This window comes from Protomyctophum bolini (genome assembly GCF_963924005.1).
Source record: "Protomyctophum bolini genome assembly, chromosome: 14".
In the NCBI taxonomy this organism is placed as follows: Eukaryota; Metazoa; Chordata; class Actinopteri; order Myctophiformes; family Myctophidae; genus Protomyctophum; species Protomyctophum bolini.
This window is the reverse complement of record NC_137875.1, coordinates 44,496,084-44,505,730: the sequence shown is the minus strand read 5'-3', so window position 1 is coordinate 44,505,730 and position 9,647 is coordinate 44,496,084. Positions and strand designations below refer to the sequence as shown.

The 9,647-nt window shown below is 42.2% G+C and overlaps 1 long non-coding RNA gene across 1 annotated transcript; it reads left to right on the top strand.

Moving 5' to 3' along the window:
- Positions 1-5,646: 5,646 nt before the first annotated feature.
- Positions 5,647-7,169, top strand: LOC308328027. The gene is made up of 3 exons (XR_013965245.1): positions 5,647-5,766; positions 6,527-6,618; positions 7,077-7,169. It is a non-coding gene; the product is annotated as an uncharacterized lncRNA (long non-coding RNA).
- The last annotated feature ends 2,478 nt before the right edge of the window (positions 7,170-9,647 follow it).

The following is a 9,647-nucleotide window of genomic DNA, read 5'->3' as shown; positions in this document are numbered from 1 at the left end:
GATACACCATTTTTCACAAACAGCTGTAAATATTCTGAGCATTTTCATACTAATTTGGTAATTTTCCGATGTGTATTTTTCGAGAAAAACACTTTTGCAAACCTGTGATGTCAGGTCAGATGTCTTCCCCGAGACTTTATTAACAAGTTGTATTTCATATCTCTACATCTATATATCGATGGATCTATCGATCTCAGTATGTTTGTATATAATAATAAAAAAATCTGGCATTTTGTTCTGGCACTCTGGCACTGTTAATGATTAAATGATAGATACTTAATGTATCAATCATTAAATAAAATGTTTGCTCCCGGTCGAGTCCACGGCAAGCTGCATCCGGTTTGTCACGCCATCTAGATACATGGACCCTTGGACTGTTTTCGTATCCGGTCAAACAGGATCTCGACCATATATCTATGTCACTTTAATAATATATTCACAGCGGTCTGAATGCATGTATTTAAATACATTTAACTGTAAATGATAGAATAAATTGTTGTTTACATTATTCATGTTTACCTTAGTTTTGTTTGCTAGCTAGAGCTAGAATAAAATATTAATGTTTGCATGAGCCGATGACGTCATATCCTCGGCGCGCTGTGTGATTTCTCTACTACCTCAGGTAAGACGTCTTTCTGTTTCCAATATTATACCTGTATAATCTTATATTTTTACTTAAAATACATACATCGTTAATTCTGCACAACCCCTAAATGATAGAACAACGCCACAGGTTTATTGTTTACGTTGACGTAACTTATGTCGGTGTATATTGGTAGCAACTAAAGCCTGGGTATCGAGGCTAGTAGACAACATGACAACACATCCCGTTCCCAAAGTTGGGTCCGGCCCGTCCGGGGACCCCCAGGGGTTCTTGAGGGAGTTCCAGGGGGTCCCCAGCTTAATGATAGTTTGGAACCAAATGGACCCGGTCCCTTATGGGTCTCTAGTCTGTACAGACCCTAGCCCTGGTCCAGTGGTTACAGCGAGTCTCTCTCTGACGCCCTCCGCAGCCGGGCTAATTGGTGTCAATTTGGGGGTCCTTGACATGAAAATGTTTGGGAACTACTGTGCTAAACAACAACTCCATGTGATGTAGAATTTGTGACTAAAGGCAAAACGAAATGTTTTATTGAGTTGTGGTTGTTATTGAATACTTTATAAGTCAAACCATTTCCCTCTCAACTCCCTTACGGACTTATGTGTGTGGGTGGGTGGGTGCCTGCCTGCCTGGCTGGGTATGAGCATAAAACAGCATGGTTGTTTTTCACCACCTGTGTGTAACCTAACAAACTCAATTGCACATATTAACTGTATATATGATGATTTTGGGTGTGCCAGTACTGTACAGTGACAGTACAGTACAGTAGAGGGCCCGGCACACGGTAACTCTGTCATTTCTCAACCGTTTCGGACACGGGGCGGCACGCCGGGGGTCTGGAACTACCCCCCCGGGACCCCCACACGGATTTGCACCACTCACTTCACATGGGTGTGATTTTCATTTTGGTCCATTGTACTCAAGTTAATCATAAATAGATGCAATCCAAAACATTGTGATGAAGCTCAGTGAAAACTGAGCTTTATCACAATTAGTTAGAGATACCGATATTAATTTGACATGAAAAAACACTGCAATAGGATTCTGAATAGAAGTTCCAACAGTTGGGTGTTACATTCTGAATCATCTTTTTTCTCTTACAGATCTTCCAACCTCAAACAAATCTCCAACTCTCCAGTCCAACACAACAAAACAAAAGGCACTTTTAAGAGCCACTCTCTCTCTCTCTCTCCCTCCCTCTCTCTCTCTCTCTCTCTCTCTCTCTCTCTCTCTCCAGCTCTTCCCCTCTCTCGCTTCCAACCCCACGTGTGTGTGTGTGTGTGTGTGTGTGTGTGTATTTTTCCCCCTTGTTTGTCTGTCTGTCTGTTTGTTTGTTTTTTACTCATCACCATGAGTGATGAAAAAGCTCTGATTGCGGATCTGCAAAGGAGTGTAGATGAAGCAAAAAGGGCAGCTGTCATCAAAGGTCTTAAAGACTCCATTCCTCTTGAGTACCACTCTAGACCACCACCACCACCAGCAAAGAAGGCAAAGGCAGCTAGACCGAGGGTGACATGGGTAGAGAGAGACAGCAATTGGAACGTCGTCCATGCAAAGCCAAGACCAACCAGGAATCGGTCAAATCAGGGTCAGTATTGTTATACCATTAACTCATTTAGACGTGAGGCTGATTCTAAAATCCACTTGAAACTTTCAAAACCTTTTGCGGTCCCCCTCATCTGACCACTGTTCAATCATTAGATGGGTGGACCGAATAAATTTTTGTTTTTTCTTACATTAATTAAAGAGATACCGTAACTGGCTACTATTACCCCTAACTGCTCCCAATGAGAAGATCTGGTGTCTGTTGATGGGTGTGAATTGGTACAAAACATTGAAAATCTAATTCTAATTCAAGCTACAGCAATCCAGTGATGCAAATAGCCTGCATCCTTAGACCGACTCAGTTGAGAAAGGACACAATCATGTCACCCCCTGGGGTTCCTGTGACGCAATACCGTACTGTAACCGAATCCACGCTAAATATAAATCAGGGGAATACACACTCCCCAGGCGAATGGATCACCTGCCTAAAAAATATACATTATATTACATAACAATTACATTAGTTTGCACTGTTGGTTGCAACTTTGCATAATACTTTGCCAATCTTAAAGTTGTCGGATACATTTTCTACATGAATATAACCATTATTAGCCATTGGCTATCGCGATTAGGCGATAGCCAATGTAATTCATGTGTCGCTCGCCGTTCTCCCACTGTTAAAACGCACTGTGAGATGTCCCTGGGACCCATCTAAAAGACCACCCCTGGGTCCAATAAACCCATTACACTTAACCTATTTACATCACTGCAATCAGTCCTAATGATTATCCATAGGCAGATAAGTTACGCTAATTCTGTCCACATTATGGTTTGGGAAAAGTATACTAGTCCCCTCAGGATAATAACTAGGCTGACAATTTATAATAATGTTATGAGTGGTGTTGTTTTTGTCCTGTTATAGCTGGTCCGAGTCGGAAGGATGGTCCAGGTGCTTGCAGTCAGAAACCTGTTCCTCCGATCGATCTTCCTGACACCATCTCTGAGGTCTCCGTTGCTCCAGTTGCCCTTGGTGTGTATTTCATTAGTGTAAAGCAATATGTTCATAATATATATTGTAATAATCTGCCAATGAGTTTGAATGTTAATTACGTCTTTCTATTACACATTTGCCACAATAAATGGGCAACTACCCCTTTCACAGCCATTATTATACTTTTTTATTTATTTTTCTAAGCACAACATGTTTTTAAATATCCCATACTCTTTATACAGAGCGTTTCTTACAAGAGCTCCAGCACTCTCTGAGCGTTGCCTCGGCTGACATTGAGGAAGCCCCAACCCCAACAGCTCCTCTCCTAGCTTCATCAGACTGGGCCACACGGAACCGCTCTCTCTTAGAGAGATGGCGGGCACAGAGACCCCAGCTGATTAACAGCACTGCAGCAAAGCAGAATGTAGGCACACGCATGTGCCAACAGTGTGCCGTGAATGCAGCTGCTGTGTCCTGTCATGGCTGTGAACCACGCCCATTCCTGTGTGCTGGATGTGACATCATCGTCCACACAGACATGAGGAACGTGTTCCACAACAGGAATGCGATGACTGCCGGGTTCTTCCAGCCTTTGTCTCCCACCACCTGTATTGAGGATAAAGCTCATTGCCATTGTGGTAAGTTGTTGTTTGTGAGTACTGAGTAGACCATACCACGTCCTCTCTGCTCATTAAACTCATTAGTTTGACCACTTAAACAATGCCTTTTTCGTCTTGTGTTACGGCCATGGTCAATGGCCTTGGGACCTTCAGACACAGGAGATAGGCTCCTGCCCTATATGGGCCTCATGGCTCGGCAAGGCTTACTACTTTACTTACGGCCATGAATCTTTTTAACTTAAGTAAAGATTCAGTCTCTTCAATTATCTAAATTCAAATGTATGATGTTTTTCAGAGCGATTTGTACCTGTGCGGATACCGGACAATATCTGCAGTTGTCCAGATGCATTGAGGGTCAACCCGGGAAAGAACATTGCTGTGATCACACAAGATGGTAAGGATGGGATTTAGCTTTTGTCCTTTTTTAAAAAGCATCTTAAAAAATATATTTACTAAGTAATTCCCACAAGGTTTGTCATAGGTGTATTTATTAAATCAAACGCATGCCTATTGACTAATTTATGCCACGCTAAGTTTTACATTATAGTGTCTTTGATTTTTCCAGGACGATATGATCTCAGGATGCCTGACCTGAGCTGTAACTCATGCAAAGCCACGTGGACTGCTGGAGTGGACCATCTCATTCACAGGAACTACTGGCCTGCTACCCCTCAGTTTTCGACGGTGTATGACACAGATATCTTTTTTTCTTTTCACCAAATGAAGATGGCTTCACCAGGCTTGTCCTGTCAGGCATTTTTAAGAATGCTACAAGCTCGAACTGTCCACTTTGGCAGAGTGAGTATGGTATTTAGCCTACAGTATTTTTTTCATGTGCGTTGAATTTGTTGCTCGTTATTAGCAGTTGATTTTCCTATTTTGAAATAGACTGGGACCATCTGTGCCGATTCCTTCCTGAAAAGCTACTTTCAGTGGGAAGTTGTACAGTTCGAGGTAGACAACATCTGCAAGGAGGAGCCCTTCAGTTGTCCTGCTTGCACGCCAGAAATGGTAGCGATTTCGGTGGATGGGAACCGTAAACTGTATCGCTTTAAGAGCGCAGCAGCCAGGTAATTCAAAATGAGTATAATGTAACAGCATTAAAATTACCAAGAAAACAAAAGACTTGTCTTATTTGCACCAAGAAACCTTAGCCTGAAAGATGTAAAATGACAATGTTGAGTATGTTGTCTTTCTTTCTTAGATCTGAGGAACAGGCCATCTTTGATGGAAAATTCATCGCAAGCGATGAAGATGTCTCCAGCTTTGTGGACTACATTCACCAGACCACCAATCATGTAAGATTGCATACTAGCTAGCCCCTTTTCGGAACCCTCGGTTACCTTTTCTGAATTTTGGACGGCGGTACCCTAGGTTCCCTCGTAGATTTTTACAATAAGCTCATTGCTTATACGAAAATGTTTTCATTATCCATTTTCCATATTGTAGGTCTCTGGAAGAGGCGTTTGTGGTGGTCAGTGGTCTGCAGCCAGGGAGACGTCCAAAAAGTCCACCAGTAACCTTGACGAGGAGGGGCTGGAGCTGGCAGTGTGCAGGCATGGAGTGCTACACGGGGCACTTAACATGTTCAGGGGGGAAATATTTGCGTACCCATTGTACCTACAGAACCAGCTGGCCAGCAGGAAAATAAATTTCTTCTGCATGGACGTGGCCTGCAAATACTGGCCCTACCTGCAAAAGGTCAGCAACAAATGTCCAGAGCTGAAAGAGCTTCTCGACATGAAGCCCTTCTTGTCAGTGTTTCACGCCAAGGCCCACGACTTCAAATGTGAGGTAAGGAAACATTCTCATGTGATTTCTTTATCAGAACACCAGCACATGGATGTCAACATCATCTGTGCATTGTATTTGTTGTTGTATATTTACCCAGGTGAAATGGAGTGGACAATACCAGGATGGCGCGGGTCAGACACTAGGGGAGGAGGTGGAGCAATGTAACGCCTTCCTCTCAAGGATTGGAGTGACCACCAAGCACATGTCTAAAGCTGGTGAGATGACCACATACTGCAACATTTAAAAAATGTGCATATACTGTTGTCACGAAACGGTCGGTGGCGTGACGTCAGGCCCCAACGTCATGTCACCCTATAAAGTGTGGCACGGACTCAGCAGTCAGTCAGACTAAGAAGTGTGCCAGTCAGTCAGTCAGAAGAAGAAGCAGTAGAAAGAAGATCAATAATATAATAATATACTACAAGCAATATAAAAAGGAGGTACTTCCAATGCCGAAGGCAAGATACAGATCCTCTCTATAAGACCTCCTCAAGGAGCCTCTTATACCAGCCCTTTGACAGCTCCCTGCTAATACAGGAAATGGGCATTACATATACTGTATAATCGTACTCGCAAATGTGTTAACCCATTAACACCTGGGACCAAATTCTACAAAATGTCTGGTCCTCAAATTTTTGTATGTCAAGGACCCACATAATTATCCCCAAATACCCCTATTTGACAATATGTTGTTGTGAAAGAATATATATTTAAGGATTTGCACAAAAAAATAGCACTTCATAGCTTTAAGCTGCTATATTTCAACAGATAAAGCAAAAAATAATGGTTTATGGTTAAAGCTTTTAAAACAATGAGGTGACACATATGCATCCTCAGTTCTAAATGGGTTAACCTATATTATGATGATATTAAACATCAATTTCAGTTTGAATCACACACAGACATGTTGACCCTCGTGACCATGTAATCGGCAAAATAGTTTGGTTAATGTTTGCAACTTTTTTATATTTGCAGGACGCACAGACATGTTGACGCTTATGGCAATGCGCTGGAATCAACAGAAGTTTGCCAATTTAGCCACCTCTTTGTCTCGCCGATATCGGAAGGTAATGACATCAGTAATGTTCTTTAAAGGGGAAATCTACTCATTTACAACAGTGAACTGTGTCATTAATATACCTTAGTGTCGAAGGAATGAAAAAGTCCCCCCTTCTGTTTAGCATAAACCTCCGTTTATGTTGCCTTCACAGGAGGCAGATTAAACGATTCATTGTCAAAGGAAGCCATGCAGCGACATGACGTTGCAAAGGCTCAACGATGAATGTATCTGCTTCAAATCTCACAACGCGTTTTTGTATTGTTTAATCTGCCCGTGTGAATGCACCATTAGATTGTCATGTGATCAGTGACATCACGAAATTGTATCGTTCTACACAACAACTCTAAGGTATAATGACATAGTTCAATGTTGATAATGATTGGTTTTCCACTTTAATGTTCCATGTGAAAGTATTTGACATGTTTGAGACAACATTTGTTTTCTTGTCTTTCTTTGTCATTGTAGTGCGTTAAAGATCTTCAAAGCCAGCTCCAGAACCTGGAATCAATGAAGGTTGATTTTGCAGTGGCTGAGAGCCAGTTGGAAGACTGGGTGAAGGACGTCCAGGAGTGGGCAGAAAGTGAGAAAATTATTATTGTTAATGCACATTTTGTTTTCCAGAATAAGGTAGGGTATTTAGCCAATTTAGGCATTTATCAAACGCTCTTAATCCAGAGCGATTCACATTAAGCAAGAACAAAGAATATGGTAATACATCAAATAAAAGATAGTCATCATGAATCATACGTAAGCCCAAGAACCTAACAGTGGAATATCTATATATATATGATTTTTGGTGTGCAACTGGCTTAAGTGAGCATTGTGTATTTTGGTCTCCAGCAAACACTCCAAACCCTTAACAGCAGCTTTCAATGACCTGTGTCACTGTCTGATGCCAAAGTAATAGACATTAGAGAGTAGCATTAGAGAAAAAATATTTCATGGTCAATGAGAACATTCCTTAATAGCTTTTTCTGTCTGACACTTAACCCTTGTATCTTATAATTTAGTTTTGTACACACACTCATTTCTTCTCTGCAGCAACAACAACTACTGCTGATGAGCCTGATGCGTTGGCCAACAGTATTGAGATGATGGTGACCAGTATCAAGCGGAGGTCTCAGCGTCTCTATAGAGACAACGATGGAAACAAAGCTCGTGCCAGGCTCCGTACCAAGATAAGGAGGGAGACGGAGATCCTTACTTCTGTTGTGGAGCGGTACAATGCGATGGTTCCTAGCACAGAATCCCTGTGCATGGACACAATCCTGACTGTGGATACAGCATGGCCATGGCAGCTCCAAGACGGTGGTGTGTACACTAGTCTGTTTACTACTTCCAACAAATTTGACACGTAATGACCCATAATATACTCGCTTGCTCGTTGAGTTGGTGAGAGGCAATTTTGAGTGTTGTGGTTATAAGCATCAATTCGTTAATCCCTGTGAATCTTTGTCATAAATGCATTCCAGATTATGTCGGACTCAAAAAAAAGAGAAAGGCGTTTGACACCATCATGGCAGTAAGGAGACTCAAGGAGGAGAAGGAAATCCTTGTGACCGAGATGGAGCATCACTGGAGAACTCTTTCAGCTTGTGCCCGTGACCTGAAAGAGATGTCCTACATTGTTTGTTCTGGAACAATGACAAGTATGTATTGCGATAACATCTTTTGCTAAAACTTTCTATGCATCCTATGCATGTCTATAATTCATTATAGATATACTTAAAATACATTACCAGTAAGACGCACGCATCCGCCATTCCGCCTGGGTAACGGCAGACTGCTGGGCGAGCGCTGGCTGGTAAGATCTTAATTTTCAGGCCTGTTAAGTTTTTGCCGGCTGCCGGGCATGGCTGCACTAATAACTTTGGGCCAGGCCCGTCTAGAGTTTAAATCGACTGGTATCAGTCAAAAGGGAGACATCGAAGAGGAAGGATGGATGGGGAAAGATCAACATATGGAATGTCTGAACAGGTCAGCTCCATATATGGAGATCTAAGGGTTTGAGGTCAGATGTAGAGTTTGGATCTCCATATATGGGCTTAATATTGATGACATCCCTGATGATGCCACATGCTCCATCCCTGATCATGAATATAATACACACCATTGATGATTACTGTTACTAACAGATTTTATTTTGTGTTCTACCCCCAAGACTCCTGGGACCTAAGTGAAGATGGGTTGAGAGGTCTGCACTGCATAATACTCAAGAAGGAGTGGGACATGAGAAAGGTGATGATGCAGTCACGAGCATGTTACATGCAGGCTTTGAGTGGAGCAGAGAACGTCACCTTTTTGGACAACTCAGATGAGGATTATGACAGCGGCTCTGACATGTCTGATGACGATTTTGTTTAGCTCTCCTGTGGTTCTGTCTCTCGCTCTCTCACCCACTCCTACAGCACGTTCTTAAAGCCTCACCAAACCCCTGTCCTTGACGGACTCCTCCCATATATTGGATTACCATGTTTTCGCTCTTTTTTTTGCCGTACATCACCACCACCACTGCTGTGCCCAAAGTGGGCATCATCATGGACTTGATAGTAGTGAAATGAAAAATTGAGACCATATCCGTGGTCATCATATGGCCATACCTAACAATGCATGCCCAAAAAATGGGAATACACAGAGAAATACACATCGATAAAAGCCAATAAAAATGAAGCTCACCCGTTTAATTCCCCATATCGGCGCATCCGTGCAACACTGTCCAACACAGCTGCTATTGATTACAGAAATCCTCAGTTTTTATTCCCATTCAAGATAACATCCAGACAGTGTATTACTCGGTTTCAACTTAAACATCACGCTAAAATTTGTATCTGAAAACATATAGGGTAGAAATAAGCCACATAACAGTAAACTGGTACAGCTTACTGTTGGCCAACCATGTGTTAGTGCATGGAATGAATGTGTTGAGCAAATATATATATATATATCTTTGCTTCTGGGTGGTCCCTGGAACAACATTTTCAGATGGGGGTCGGCGGCCAGTTACATATAGTTTTGGGGGTCCTTGACATGAAAATG